At 44.6% G+C, this 14,983-nt stretch overlaps 1 long non-coding RNA gene across 1 annotated transcript; it reads left to right on the forward strand.

The window, feature by feature from the left end:
* Positions 1 to 552: 552 nt before the first annotated feature.
* LOC116476327 (uncharacterized) lies at positions 553 to 14,433 on the forward strand. Its single transcript, XR_004250187.2, has 3 exons — positions 553 to 858; positions 1,893 to 2,035; positions 12,996 to 14,433. It is a non-coding gene; the product is annotated as an uncharacterized LOC116476327 (long non-coding RNA).
* The last annotated feature ends 550 nt before the right edge of the window (positions 14,434 to 14,983 follow it).

The following is a 14,983-nucleotide window of genomic DNA, read 5'->3' on the forward strand; positions in this document are numbered from 1 at the left end:
CAGTGAAGTGGACAGCAGCCAGGGGCGGGACCGCCAGGGGCAGGACGTGCCACCAGAGCTGTAGGCAGGAGACCAGCCTCAGGGGACCCAGGGGGGGTTCACTGAAGGGCTGATTTTCATTGAGAAGGCATTGGGGGGACATGAACAAGCCTCAGTACAGAAAGTTTACTCTTCCTGTAACATGGGAAATGGATTTGAGAGGGTACAGCTGGGACCTTGAGGCCTGGGGAGCTGCTGCGGAGGCTGCAGGGTGGCCCTGGAGCTGGAGAGTGGGGGCAGATTTGAGGGAGGCCCAGGAAGTGAAGTCCAGAGGACCTGGGGACCGATGAGTCACAGGAGTGAGAAAATGTAAGCTCCACGAAGACGATGATTTTGTCGACATTCTTAGCTTTTGTATCTGCAAAGCTTGTATAAGGGTTGCTCATAGAAAGTGCTGAATACAGTCATGAAGCGGGGGACTTCCCGAATACAGTCATGAAGCGGGGGACTTCCCGAATACAGTCATGAAGCGGGGGACTTCCTGAGTCGCTCATCAAGGCTGATGCTCAGGCTTTAGCCTGCACTGCTAGCGTGTGGCTGTGTCACCCACTGAAGCAGATGGCACAGGACGAGGACTGAAATGGGAAACTCGACACACGCGGGGCATTGGCCGTTACATTACAGAGCAAGGAGTTCCAGCAGAGACTTCCTAGAGCCAAGTCTGGCACAGACGTCGCTTCTTCATGCAGAGTTCCCTATATCCCAGGTCGATGTAGCCTTTTGTAGCTTGGATCTCAGGACACCGCTCCACGTTACTCCTGTGGTGGCAATCACACATTGCTTTATCACTTTTCAACACTGAGCAATGAATGTGAGCAGGTGAGATTGCTGGATGTTCGCATTACGGCCTGGGAGGAAGAAGAACAGGAGGGCAGAGTGGGGTGCACTTACAAAATATTCGCCATGGTGGAGGAAATGTGTGCTAAGAAAAAGATCCTCATTTTGGAAAAGCTTAACGGCTTTAATGAAGTAAATGTAAAGTTTTCTTCAGGTGAACGTTAAGATTCACTGACTTAAAAATAAAGCTTCGGCAGGGCCAGTGTGTGTCCTCTGTCCCCATGAACCACTCTGTCTCAGGGAAATGAATTCCACCTGGGATGAGTGGTGTGTTGGTGATTTTCCATGTGGGTTGAGTGGTGTGTTGGTGATTCTCGCATGTTTTGGGGGTGTTTGTGGCCTGCAATTTTTCTGCAGAATCCCTGGGGTGTGGCAAGGGAGGCCCAGGCCACCCTGGTCCCTCCTTCTTTGGACAGGGTTTACTCTTGGGCTTCTCTGATGTGACAGTCCGGAGCTGGATTCACTCCCAGGGTCTCTCCCAATCACCCATGAGGTTCTGCTTAGATTTAAACAGACAAAGGTCAGAGATGACACGTGGAAGTGACCTGCTCACTAAGTTGTGTCTTCAGAAACAGTTCCCCCGTGAAAGTTGTCAGAATCAAAATGGAGTCACTTACGTTAAAACCCTGAAAAATAGAGCCAGGAAAGGCTGTAAAGGGAGGGTTCTTATGTATGAATGCCTGACAATAGGAACTGTCACAAAAGACTCTGCAAAACCCACAGCTTCATACAAGAGCATCTCAACCTTACACAAAAGTACAGACATGTGCCCAGCAACCGCCTGTCCAACCTGGGACTGGCACCACCCTTGTTATTATTGATTCTTGTAGCTAAGAATAATTATCTCAAAACAGTGATGTGACCTCCATCCTCATTTTTCCTTTAAAAACCTCCGTCTTCCTTTACCTCCCTGAATATGCACATAGTTTACTATAGCACACGTATTCTCATTGCAATGCCTCTTCCCAAATCAATGTCATTTTCTTTTAGAGAGCCTGTCTCTGTTTGTTCTTTAGGCTGACAAAGGTGGTGCACAGTGCAGGAGCTGAAGAAACATCACGATTAGAAGGATGGCTGGTTCTTGGACCTGTGTGCAGTTCTCACTGGACCCCATTGAGCTCTCTGTTTCCATGGGGATTCCATCACCTCTTCTGCCTGGGTGAGTCCTCTCTCAGGCTGAGCCATCCTCATTTCGGTAGAAGCTTTTTTACTCTGTCTGGGATTTGGTTGGGTTATAAGACCACCTGAAATAAAAGAGCTCACACTCCTTCTGAGATAATGGGGGACTTTTTGGCTTCTTGGCAAGTTCTCTCGGGTATAAAGGCCAGTGCCCCTCTGGTTTGAGTGCCATGCTTCCTGTGGATTTTACCTTCTGCCTCCAAGGCTCTTGTTTTCTTGGGTGGATTGACTTTGGACTCTTTCTGCCCAACATAATGTTTTGTTGGATCGGAGTGTCTGGTTAGAATTTTGTGAGCACTCTGACGCTGGCTCATTTTGGTTTAGTTTTGTGCATCTGTAAATAATTTGGCTCTTTTTCCCTTGATTGTTTCTAAAAAATCTTCCCAGAGCAAACACAAACATTCACGGTGGGTGTGGGATGGCTCACTAGAAGCCACTCGGCAGTTGCCGCCATCTAAGACACTGGCCCAAGCTCCTGACACCGCTCCACAGGATCTATGGGCTTTCTTGGCTCTTGAAGAAATGAAATGGAATTCTCAAATACTAAGGGCCAGCAAGCTTTCTGGGATTCCAAATGGTTACAAGCATTTCCCGGCGCACGTGTTTACAGTTTCCATCATTGGTCATCATGGGGACCTTTTTTTTTTTTTTTTTTTGAGATGGAGTCTCGCTGTATTGCCCAGGCTGGAGTGCAGTGCCGCAATCTTGGCTCACTGCAACCTCTGCCCCCTGGATTCAAGTGATTTGCCTGCCTCTGCCTCCTGAGTAGCTGGGATTACAGGCGCGTGCCATCATGCCCAGCTCATTTTTCTATTTTTAGTAGAGACAGAGTTTCACCATGTTGGCCAGGCTGGTCTCGAACTCCTGACCTTGTGATCTGCCTGCCTTGGCCTCCCAAAATGCTGAGATTACAGGCGTGAGCTACCGCTCCGGCCATGGGGATCTTTTGAACTCCCCAAGCTCATTTTTCCTTCAGGCTACAGCTACAGAGTTAACTTGTAGAGTCTTCTAACTTTTCTCTCTCTCTCTCTCTATATATATATATGCGCATTTTTTTCTTCCTACTTTGCATTTGCTGACTCTTCTGCAGATGTTGAGATAAAATTCATTGCTTATGACATGCCAGACAAGGTTTTAAAAAAGTCTTAACGGGCTTTCAAATTACTGACTTTACAAATTACCACACCTCCATGGCAACCAACAACCAAGACACCTTTTGGAAATTCAAATTTAGGTTTGCCTGACTAACAATTGCTTAGAGTAATGGAACAGTTAATTGAAGGAATGACATTACAAAAGAAAAAGTAGTAGAAATTGTTTATAAAAGTTAGGCCCTAAGATCAAACAGGTCAAAATCTTGAGTTCACAGAAAAAATATAAAAATATTTCTGTCTGGCATCAAAGTTGTTTTCTCTTGCCATGAAGGGGCAGAAAAGTAAAAAAACTCTGCTAAAATGGTTCCCTGCCTGCAAAGACTAGTCAACCAAACCAGACTGGTAAAACAAGATATATTTATTGCTAGTCCAAGGCCACTTGGAGAATTTATTGTATATAATTCAGCCGACCCTAGCAGAAATGTAAACACTGAAAATTTAACCCTAAACTCATTTGAAACTGAACAAACGGCAAAAAAGAACAAAGTTTTCTTTAAAAGTCAAGCTCCTATGGAAACTGCTTTACCCAAAACGTTGGTCCACCACCTTCATTAGATTATCTGTCAGGGGAAAAAAAGTTTAGCCACGTGAAGGTGTCCCAATTTGTCAGAAACATAATTTGGGTCTAACTGTCTTTTCTATACTGATGAGTTGGTATGTTTACCATCTCATGACTAAAATCCTAAAATGCAAACTGTAAGATTTTAGTGTGTACATGTATGTTTAGGTGTACTTACATGTATCCACGTGTATGATGTTATGTATTACGACTATATGGTAAAATCTGGCATAATCAGCTAAAAATTCCTTAAGAAAATTTATTCAGTTGGGCTTAAATAAGTGCTCATAGAAGTTGTTAAGCTATATAGTAATTAACTTAAGTATCTTTTAGTTCACATGACTTCAGTAACTGATAAATAAGCTGGTTTTAAAATTGTTGTTAAAATAAAAATAGAAATGTTTTTAAAATTGTCAGCACACATTTTTACCTGAGGTTGCTGGTCAGAGAGTTTTATATTTGTCTTCACTTAGGGTGTCACGGTTTGACACCAAGGTTATAAAACTATAAACTCAGCCTAAAAGCAGAATAATATTTGTTTGTATAACTCTTTGATAAATAAGGCTAATATAATGTTATTGATTTAAGAAAATTGGCTGTATCTTCTGAGTCATCACCAAAATATCCATGTATTTTACTTTCAGTTTCTTACTTAGGTGAAGTACATTATATTCATAGGCTAAAAAAATGGTTACTAGGAAAATAGTAAAATGATTAGCTTTGTCTAATACCTTAGTTTTCATAAGTAATATAGGTAAACCATTAAAAATAAACAAATTAGGTAAATTTAAATGGGATAAATATTTATGAATGAGCTTTGCATGTAAAGTCTTAATGTCATGTTAAATTAAGTTGTGGATACCCATAAAATGTCTGGGTCATTCTCAGATAAGATAAAATGTTAATATTGGACAGAAAGTTCAAAATTGCTTTGGTTTTAACTAAAAATTAAGGTTACTAAGAGTTAAAATTTAGATTTATATATTTATGTGTGTATGTGTGTGTGTGTTGTGTATGTGCATATATATATGATTCTATATACAAAGTGTGCCAAAAATTAAGATGTACTTTTAATGACAAAAATGAGGAAGGCATAAAGTGTGTTTTTTTATTGAAAAAAGAGCAATTCTGTCTAATTCAGAGCTTATTTAAAAAGGTTGTTTCAAAGTATGGATTAAAGAAAAAATAGAAGCAAGACAGAAACTGGTAAATAGGTGACAAAGATATGAAAAGAGTTTTAAGCATAAAATTGTATTATGGTAAAAAAAGTTTAAAAAGAGAGTAATTTTGTAGGAGAAAGAATCTTGAGTGGTGCATTTTTGTCTTAAAGTAAAACAACTGGTTATGTAAGAAAGAGGACGTATGGGGCAGAGCAGAAAGTCTAAATGTGTAGTGGGAGGTCTCTGCAGGTCACAAATGGTTCATGAAGGATAAATTTATGAAAGGAATGTGTGTGTAATCAAGTTGGCTATAATTAAAAGAAAATTATATGTCCATCTAAAGATTGAGATTTGATATTAAAAATACACTGATACAAAACTTGACTAGCCTAGGCAACATAGCAATATCTGTCTCTTTTTTTAACTTGTATTTTAGGCTCAGGGGTACATGGAAGGGTTGGTTACATAACAGGGGTTTGTTGTGCAGATTACTTCATCACCCAGGTATTAAGCCCAGTACCCAATAGTTATCTTTTCTGCTCCTCTCCTTTCTCCTACCCAATAACCTCTTAATTTTTTTTTTTTATGAGGGGGAAGTTTAAAGCTAAAATTTTCCCCCCATGTTAGAACAACAAGATTTTAAACAAAAATATTGATCTGCTCTTGGTAAATATTGCAAAAGGTTTTGATTTCTAATTCTGAAGTCTATTTCTTTACATTTTCAACCATCTCCTGAAGGGCAGCTTCTTCCTGTTTTAGTTACTGTTTCTGCCAATTTTTTTTCTGAGATCCATTTAATGTCCCTAGTTTCAGCTTAGGAATGCTGTTTTCCTCACTGAGAATAATGATTTTATTTCTCAGGGTGGAATTTCTCTCCGGAAGCTTCTCAGGTTCATGTTCAGAAGTTTCCCTTCTGCCGTTTCTTGCTGTATGTGATTCGCCAGCCATGCACCATTGCCTTCAGCTCTTTCTCCACTGAGAAGGCTCCGGTAGTGACTCTCTCTTTTAATTTTTTTGTCGGCTCCTATAACTTTTTTCTCTGGTTTTGTCTGCTGTTATAACCTGACACTGAAAATTCTGTCTTGAAAGCCTAGAAAGGCATATAAATTCAGTACAACTTGAACTCCTGGCTTTTCTCAGTACGTCTGAATTGTTCCGTGTAACAGGAAGCTCATCATGCTGTTACTAAAGGCCAGGTGTTCCCGTGCCCAAGATACCAGCGACTTTGTTCATGTTCCATGGTCACTAATGACCTTGGACACACACTCTTTCTGTGTCTTATTAAATTCAAGTAGCTTTTGCATCAGGTTTGACTTCTAGTTTATCAAAATGGGCTTCTGAGAAGCCATCACATTGCGGGAGGATTTTCTTTAACTTTTTGGTAACATGCCTAAAGAAACAAAGACTTTACGTGTTATCAAGATGATTTCCTCAGTTGTCTTTATTAGGTTTTTGATTATTTAGACCAACTGTGCTTTGAAAGGGTTAAGGTTTCTTTATAAATCCATGTAACTTTCTGTATTGCTATTAAAGTCTCTATCACGTGGGTTAAATGAATGACTATTTTCCACAATGACTTGTGATTCTGTTTTTATCAAATGTCTTAAAACTTTTGGTATCTTTGATGGGCTTCTCCAGTATCAAAATTATAAATTAAGTAGTTTTGACCTAAAATTATAGATTGTCAATTCAGGCCTTTAGGGAGTCTAAAAAGATGTCTCTCTCATCTTGTAGAAATATTAAACGATTAGGCTTTTTTTGGCAAATTGCATGGTAAGCACTGTTAGATGGTGAGAGATGCTAGAGATTCCTTCAGTTACATTGATGGGTATGTTATTGATATGAATGTTCCAAAATTGCACAACACTCTGAGAAGTCTAGTACATCATCAAGTCCTAATTCCGTTTTTTGTGCTGTGTGCCACAAAATAACCAAGTTTTCTTGTCAATTTCTGATAATGGTAAATTTTCATTCAGCTTTATAAGGATGGCTATTCTAAGTCTCTGTCATTCACAGTTACTGTTTTGGCTATTGTCTGAAAGCATTTGCAGTCAGATTCATGAAAAGACTCTAACAAGTACTCTTAATTACATTTTTCTTATAACTTTAAGATCAATAGACTAAAGATTTTTTAGAACGTTAATGAGGAAATGGATGGGTTCATGAAGCTGCTAATGGAGATCAAGCAGAACAAAAATTAATCACATAAGCTGAATAACTGATGGAGATAATATTTCTATGACTTTCATCTGCGACATTGTTGGAAATTTTTTTGTTTTCCAGACTTAAGGAAATTTTCTCTCTTAAGCTATCCACAGTTTATAGTAACTTGGTGAAGCATACTTTTGTGAACAAAGGTAAAAGTATTTCCTTTTTTCCCTACTTGATTCGGCCAGGATTGGAAACTGTCAGGATGTGTTCTTATTCTCATTACTTTTTGGCAATATGGCTATTCGCATAAGTTCAATATGAATTCACTCTCCCTTGACAAGAGGATACAATTGAAAACACTGATTATATTGCCAAGGTTTTGTCTGAAATATCACTTTTGGGGATGTGCATAGAATGCCTGTTTATAAGGGTTAGTAGGATCTTATAGTCACTAAAATTGTCACTTTCTGGCAGGCCCAGGAATCTCGAGATAGTAGGTGGAATCTATAGTCAGTATTAGTTTGACTTTCTAGCCTCAAGAGATTTTAAAGTCTGAGATTCCTGTGTGATTAATGTAGAGAGAAGAAGTTACATTTCTGAGAAAACCTGCCAATATACCTGTTATTAGATGATAGCTCTGTGCATTGTTTTAGAGTTCTTGTTTCTACCTATAGACTAGACTAAATCCTACATTCTAGGTTCCTCCAATCCAATTTTTTTCCATAAATGTACTAGAAATGGAAACCATTCCTGAAGTCCTGTAAGCTGAACCTAGATTAATTTTAAGGAACAAGTCTGATACCCAGTGTATAAGTCAAACAAAAAATTCACCAAACCTCCTGATGCCATAACCAGAGACATTCACTTTGCAAACCAGCAGAAGTTGATGGTTTCACACTGTAGATAGCCTTTCCTAAGATTATGGAAACAAGACTCTATGTTGCAATGACACTCTTACTTGTCTTAATGCCTTTTTAACTTGACAGAACGGTGGTCATTTAAAGTATTTAATTGGTGGCCTTTCAGCCTACGTTCATGTCTCAAAACCATGATATAACCTGGGTTTGAGAGATTACTCTTAATTTTACTTTCTATTGTCCTTTTTACATTTTGTATCTGTTGCTTGTCAAATTTCTGCAGAAGTACAACTCCTAACAGAAGGATGCTGGCTCAGCACTTTGAGTTGATAGCCAACACCTACAGAACAGATGGAATTGAGCTTAATAACAACTTAACAAAATTGAACTCCAAGTAGGCTTAGTCTGAGGACCACTCCCTCCAGGCCTTCCTTCTTGCTCAAATGTGGCTGAACGGATTTCAACACTGACTCCTTGTCACCAATCACTCCCTCCAATGTAGAAGCAGACCAGACCAAATCAAGACAGGTCCATCTTGGCACCGAGGGAAAATCAAAACCTAACTGCAGGATGGTTGATCAGAGAAAGATCTTGATCAAAAGAGGAATGTGAAAGTTACCAGAATTAAAATGGAGTCACTTGTGTTGAAAACCCTGACAAATAAAACAGGAAAAGGCCATGAAAGGAGGGTTCCTAAGCATGAAAACAATCGCGATAGACTCTACGAATGATGCGAGCCTGCACAAAGGCCCACCGCACCTTACACAAAAGGCACATCTGCCCAGCAAGTACCTGTTCAACCTTGGGCTGGCCCCACTCTTTTTATTGATCCCAGTAGCCAAAGAGAATTCTCTCAAAACAATGATATAATCCTTCTCATTTTTCCTTTAATAACTCTGTCTTCCTTCATCCTTTGGAATACATACATAGTTTACTATGGCATGCTATTCCCATTGCAGTGCCCTATCCCTGAATAAATACATTTGCTTTTAGAGGGCCTCTCTCTGTGTGCTTTTTAGGTTGACACAACTTGATCTGTCCTTTGTCATTAGGGGAACCTGAGTGCTATTTGATACACTGAGGGCAGCATGATAACCCCATTGCCCAGAGCCCTGCCTGGCTGCCCCATCTGGTGGCTGCCCTTGGCGCACCTGCACCCTCCTGCCTCCTTCCCCACGCAGGCTCCTCCTTCTCTCCTGCACCTGGAGCCCAGTTTCTCAGACTATCTCCACCAAATGTTCTCTGTGTCTCTACCCTCACTCTTCCCATCGCTCCTCTTCTTACCTGCTTGCATCTCTTCCTCCAAAAGAAAGAAAGAAACCTCCCCGGGGTCCAGTGTTATGATCTATGCTGCCCCAAACTCTTTTCTTACAGTCAAACTTCTTCTTTTTCTTTTTTTCTTTCTTTCTTTTTTTTTTTTTTTTTTAGACAGTCTTGCTCTGTTGCTCAGGATGGAGTGCAGTGACGTGACCTTGGCTCACTGCAACCTTTGCCTTATGGGTTGAAGCCATTCTCATGCCTCAGCCTCCCGAGTAGCTGGGACTACAGATGCGCACAACCACGCCCATCTAATTTTTGTATTTTTAGTAGAGATGGGGTTTCGCCATGTTGGCCAGGCTGGTCTCGAACTCCTAACCTTAAGTGATCTGCCAGCCTTGGACTCCCAAAGTGCTGGGATTACAGGCGTGAGCCACCATGCCCGGCCCAACTTTTTCTAAGCATGCCCTGACCTGTGGGCCCATTCAAATCGCAAACCAGGAGAAGCTGATGGTTTCACACTATAAGTAACTTTCCCCCCGACCCTCCCCTGGGGGCCACAGCAGATCCACGTGGAGAAGCTCAGCAGCTTTCGGTCTCTGTCTGCTTAGACTCCTCGTGAGCATCCAACGGTGCTGACCACAAGCGCTGTGCACATCTCTGGGGTCAAGCCATCGGGAACCTGCTTCCCATTCTATCGCTTACTCACTGTGTGCTGGGCAGATTACTTCAATCCTCTGTCTCCTCCACTGTAAAGCAGTCCTGGACCTCAGCTAGTTCGTGGGAGGATTCCATGAAATAATGAGGCAGTCAGCCCAGTGGGGGAAGATTATAAGCGCCCTGTAAATGAAGCGGTGGTTGTTGTTATTCTTTTATCTGACCCATAGAGTAACGTCTGCTTGCCTGCTCTTGTGTTTCTAATGCAGCGCCGGCCTGCGGTGTAGTGAATATTTGTGCAGCAGATTTGCAGTGTTTCTGGGTCAGCCTCATTCCTGAGCTCAATACCCACAAATCCAATGGCTTCCAGTGCGTCTTCATCCAGATGTTCCTTAAGCAGCTCAAAACCAGTGTTGCCTACAAATGGAAATCACCCTTCTTGCCTCTCCCTGGCCCGCTGTCCATCTAAACCCGTTTCTCTTTCTATAGCTTATCCCTTGGTCACAGAACAATTCTCCCCTTTGCCCGAAGTCTCGATTTGAAAATTAGCTTGGACCTTCTCCTCTTCTTAACTTTTACATCCAATTAATCGCCAACGAATTTGAATTCTACCTATGAACTTTTCTGGGCTTTGCCCTACTCTCCCTCCACGCCGAAGCTCTGTCAGGCCGTCCTGGGCCCCCACAGTACCTGGTTCCGGGGTTGACTTCTGTTCCCTTCTGCGGTGGATAAATATCCTGTGGTTGACGCCAGAGGGAATTTTTGATGAGCAGCTTCCCCTGACTGTGGGAGAACGCACCCCTCCACCGCCACTGAACTGACAGGGGCGGGACCCTCGAGAGGAATCACAGCTAAAGCAAGGACCACCTGCGGGGGAGGGACCCTCAAGAGGAGTCACAGCTGAGGCGAGGACCACCTGTGGGGCCACCTGGCCAGGGAGATGGTGCGGTGCCAGCTTCCCTCCTCCAGGAGGAACGCGCCCTGCTGGGTCAAACAAAGAGCCTCTGAGTCCCAGCATCAGAGCTGGAGAACAGGCCTGGGGGAAAAAAGGACCTTTTGAGGTGTGGAGTGAAAGGAAAGCTCTCCTTTCACCCTCTGAAGGTTCACTGGAAAATCAACTGTCAAAAGGCAGGTGAATTGGAGAACAGGCATACACATTGATTAACTTGTACACAGCGGCCTTCACACTGAAGACCCAAAGACACGGGGGAATTGATCATCTCTATACTTGCGCTCGAGGCAGTGTGGACGGCCGTGTAGGAATGTGCCTGGACAGAAAGGGCCTGACCTAACGCGGGTGGGCGCAGGGGGCGGCAGGACCTAACGCGGGTGGGCGCAGGGGGCGGCAGGGCTTAACGCGGGTGGGCGCAGGGGGCGGCAGGGCCTGACGCGGGTGGGCGCAGGGGGCGGCAGGGCCTGACGCGGGTGGGCGCAGGGGGCGGCAGGGCCTAAGGCGGGTGGGCGCAGGGGGCGGCAGGGCCCATCTGTCCAGGTTCCTCCTGGCCTCTCTGAGGAGCATCCCTTCCCTTTGTGGGGCGGGGCCCTCTCTGGAACGGGGGTCTCATGACCTGCAGTCAAACAAGGTAGGTCCGGTAATTTCCTCACGGCCGGTTTTTACAGAGAAAGGCGGAGGAAGGTGGGAGTCCTATTTCCGGGTTTTATGGCTGGCTTTGGGGAGAGGGTTCTGGTTCCTATGACTCTCCTGGAGGAACAGGGATTCCTGTTTCTGTGCTGCCTCAGGGGAGAATGGGGCTGAGAGGCAGGGAGGGCAGGAGAAGGTCGGGGGAAAGCGTTTGCTTCTGAGGCCGCTGCTGAAGCCTGCATTTTGGGGGATTGTCTTCTGAGTCCCAACAGCAGCTAAGCGATTATTTAAGAATATTTTCAACTGTTAATAGTTTCCATCTATTCAGTTGGCCAATCTAATCCTAAAAATTGTTAAACTGTATTTAACTTAAATCTATGTAAATTATTGTAACTATTTGCTCCAGCAGAGTTGATGAGAATACCTAGAAATTCTAGCGTGTGATTTTTTCTGCTTTTAAAGGGATTTCTTTCGTAATCAGAATGCCTGCTGAGAAACTACTCACAAAAGAAGAGTCCTACAAACGGGGCTGCCTCCTGCCTGCAGGGAGACCCAGGTTTCAGTGGGCTGTGGGTCCCGGTGGATATCCTAAAATAGCTCCCGGTTGAGGCCCTAAAATAGCCCCTGGCCGACGCTTTGTCTCCGTTCAACGGGCAGGTGCAGATTAAAACTGGTATCTTGCAGTCAGGGCTGAGGCCACTTGGACAGAATCAGAATTTGCCCAGCAAGCAGGTGAGTCATTTCTGGACTTGAGCTGGCGTCACGTAAATCCCAGGGGCATGACAGCCTGAAGCACACATGCCCCCGGCCCAAGTCCAGGGAAGTCCCTCCACTGAGACGTGCCTTAGGCCTCTAGCCTGTGCCTGGGACAAAGCGGGCCTCGCCTTGGCAGGATGGTTAGAGGTGCGCCTTTGTGGAAGGCGATCCATAGTCATGCTCTGGAGAATGTGCTGGGGTCACGGCTTCCAAGATGCCTCTGCGCTAACGGTCTGCGTGGCCAGCTTTCCTGTGAGCCCCGCACATTTCTCTTGCTGATAATGGTGACCAGCTACAGTTTGATGAGCGCTCATTCATTTATTTGTGTATTTATCCACTTCATCTAAATCCCGATTACCAGCCTACGATGCTGGTATCACCCGGATTTTACGGCTAAGGAAACTGGTCCGGAGAGGTTGACTAACTTGCCTGGGATCATACAGATATGAGGGGCCAAGCTATGACTTGGAGATTTTTGGACTTTGAAGCCTGGGTTTTCCCTGGGTCTCATGTAACATACATGTTAGCCAACTGCACACGCTTGCAACACCCCCTTCATGAATATCCATGGCTCTTCCCGCAGCCTGGTGAGTCTGTGCACCCAGCCAGCCTGTTCAGCACTAATTCCTGTCTCCTCCTTCCCTCTCCTGAAGTGCTTGCTTTTTGGTTTTGGTTGGAGGCCTTGCTTCTGGTCCACAGGCTGGGCAACCCTCCTTTAGAAGTAAAGCTCTGTCTTCTAAATTTATAGATTCTGTGACTTTTCCAGTCCACAGTGGTTCACATCCAATTTTTCTATTTACTCCTCAGAATCATGTTAGAACCAAACTCCTGTTATTTCTCACTTTGTGTTGAGGAAACGAGGCTTACAGAGGCGGAGGAGGTTGCCTCAGGCCCTAACACGAATGGTGGAGCTGGAACTGGAACCAGCGGCAGTGAGGCTGGCACAGGGGTGTTTCTGCAAATCACCAACGCTGTGTGCTCGGGGGAAACGGAAGAAAAGGGAACAAAAGAGCAGCAGGAGAACAAATTCATCTCGTCAGTAGGATAATACTTCCATCCTCATGTGGAAATTGAACACAGAAACATTTTCCACCAGCTCCCAAAATCCCCTCCAAGTAGTTGCCATCAGTACCTAGACTGTGGGGGAACTCAGGGGAACACGGCCCCACATCCCTGTAGGATGAGCCTCATTTGAAAGCCCTGAAATCGAGGACCTTGTAGAGCGAACAGGGCTCCCTATCTGACACACTGGAAGCCAATACTATGACACTGGATTTTTGAGAAAAGAAAAGTTTGCTGTTGAAAATCGACTCCCAGGGAGACAGGAATCCACTCAGATCTGTCTTCCTGTGCTGGCTTCACGGCAGTGAGTTTATTAGAAAAGGCTCGGGGGCTGGATCCCGGGATTAGCAGGTGACTGGTGGCGAGTCCCTGGGCCTGGGCCGTAGCTCTTCACGCTGCCTCAAGGGTGGCACGTGCAAACTCGAGGGTGTGAGCATGAAGCCTGCGGTGGAAATTCAGGCTGTGACATCAGCAAGTACATTCCCTGCGGACTCCAGTGGGTCGTTTGGTTCTGGCTGATTTCGGCTACTTCTTTCATCGCATACGTGGAGGGAGTGGCAGCGTTTCAGTAAGTTGTTTCCTTTTTTATCTGCCATCCCATAAACTCAAGAAGTTCTTCTAGTCGTTGGTTTCTTTAACTCTTTGGGGCAGGGTTTCAAACGGATGGCCTTTGAAAGTCAGACTCAAGGACGTACTGACACTGGGCCTGAAAAGCTTTAGGCCGCGTCAACCTAAGAGGCGCACAGGCTGCGGGATGTGTGAGGTCCAGGCCAGGCCGTCACCTAACTGAGCGCACTGGAGTGACCCCGGAGCGCAGGCTCATCTGGAGGGAAGGACTCAGGGAAGGACGGAAAGGGTGGGGGTGAGGAGGCTCTTCTGAGCCTGCCCTGGCAGAGGCACCACCCAGGCACAGCTCTGCTGTAAAGGTCAATGCTGCCCAGCCTGACATCACTGTCACCCAACCCTCAGGCAAATTAATTGCAAGTATGTGCCAACATTTTACGTCCAACTTGCTGATCATTTTTTTTTTTAATGGTTCAAGATGTTTCTTTTTGGAAGAGTATTTGTTTTTGTCTTTTGGGAGAGACTTGGGGGAGGATGTGGCAGGATGACATTGTTAGAATAAGCACAAAAAAGGACTTCTGGCCACAGTCGACTGCCAGGGATGCTCGGGGCGGCAGCAGGCGTCAGCACTGGGCGTGGAGAGATGGGCTGGATCAAGCACTACGTTCTCTTCTCGCCGCCTTTTGCTTAGTTTGAGAGAATTGTGTTTCTTATTTCTAAATGTTTAAATCATGGAACTTTCCACATAGCTCTGATTCATTGCACAACCAGCAGTGTTCTGGCCCGACGTGCCCTGATGGCTGCCTTCCGTGAAGAGCGGCTGCTTTATTTCTCCAAGTGCAAAGGATTCCTCTGGAGTTCAGTTCTCCACACCAGGCTTCTGTGTTGGGCTAATGCCAGTCTGCCTTTGAGGGGCAAATCCACTCCAGGGCTCATTTTTCAGGCTCTGAGACCAGAAGGATGAAGGTCCGGCCCTGGACTGGGGGGAACTCACCACCCAAGGGGCCCACCCCAACTGAATGAACCCTTGCCCAGAGTTTATTCAACCTCTCCTAAAAATGCAAGAGAATGTTCTGGTTTCAGCCCCTTAGTTGAAGTAATGGCTATTCACCAAATTGTCTCTGCACACCCCTGGATAAAGAAGTGGATGTTTAGATTAGTCAGTGCTG

The sequence above is a fragment of the Hylobates moloch genome, unplaced genomic scaffold (assembly GCF_009828535.3).
Source record: "Hylobates moloch isolate HMO894 unplaced genomic scaffold, HMol_V3 SCAFFOLD_2, whole genome shotgun sequence".
In the NCBI taxonomy this organism is placed as follows: domain Eukaryota; kingdom Metazoa; phylum Chordata; class Mammalia; order Primates; family Hylobatidae; genus Hylobates; species Hylobates moloch.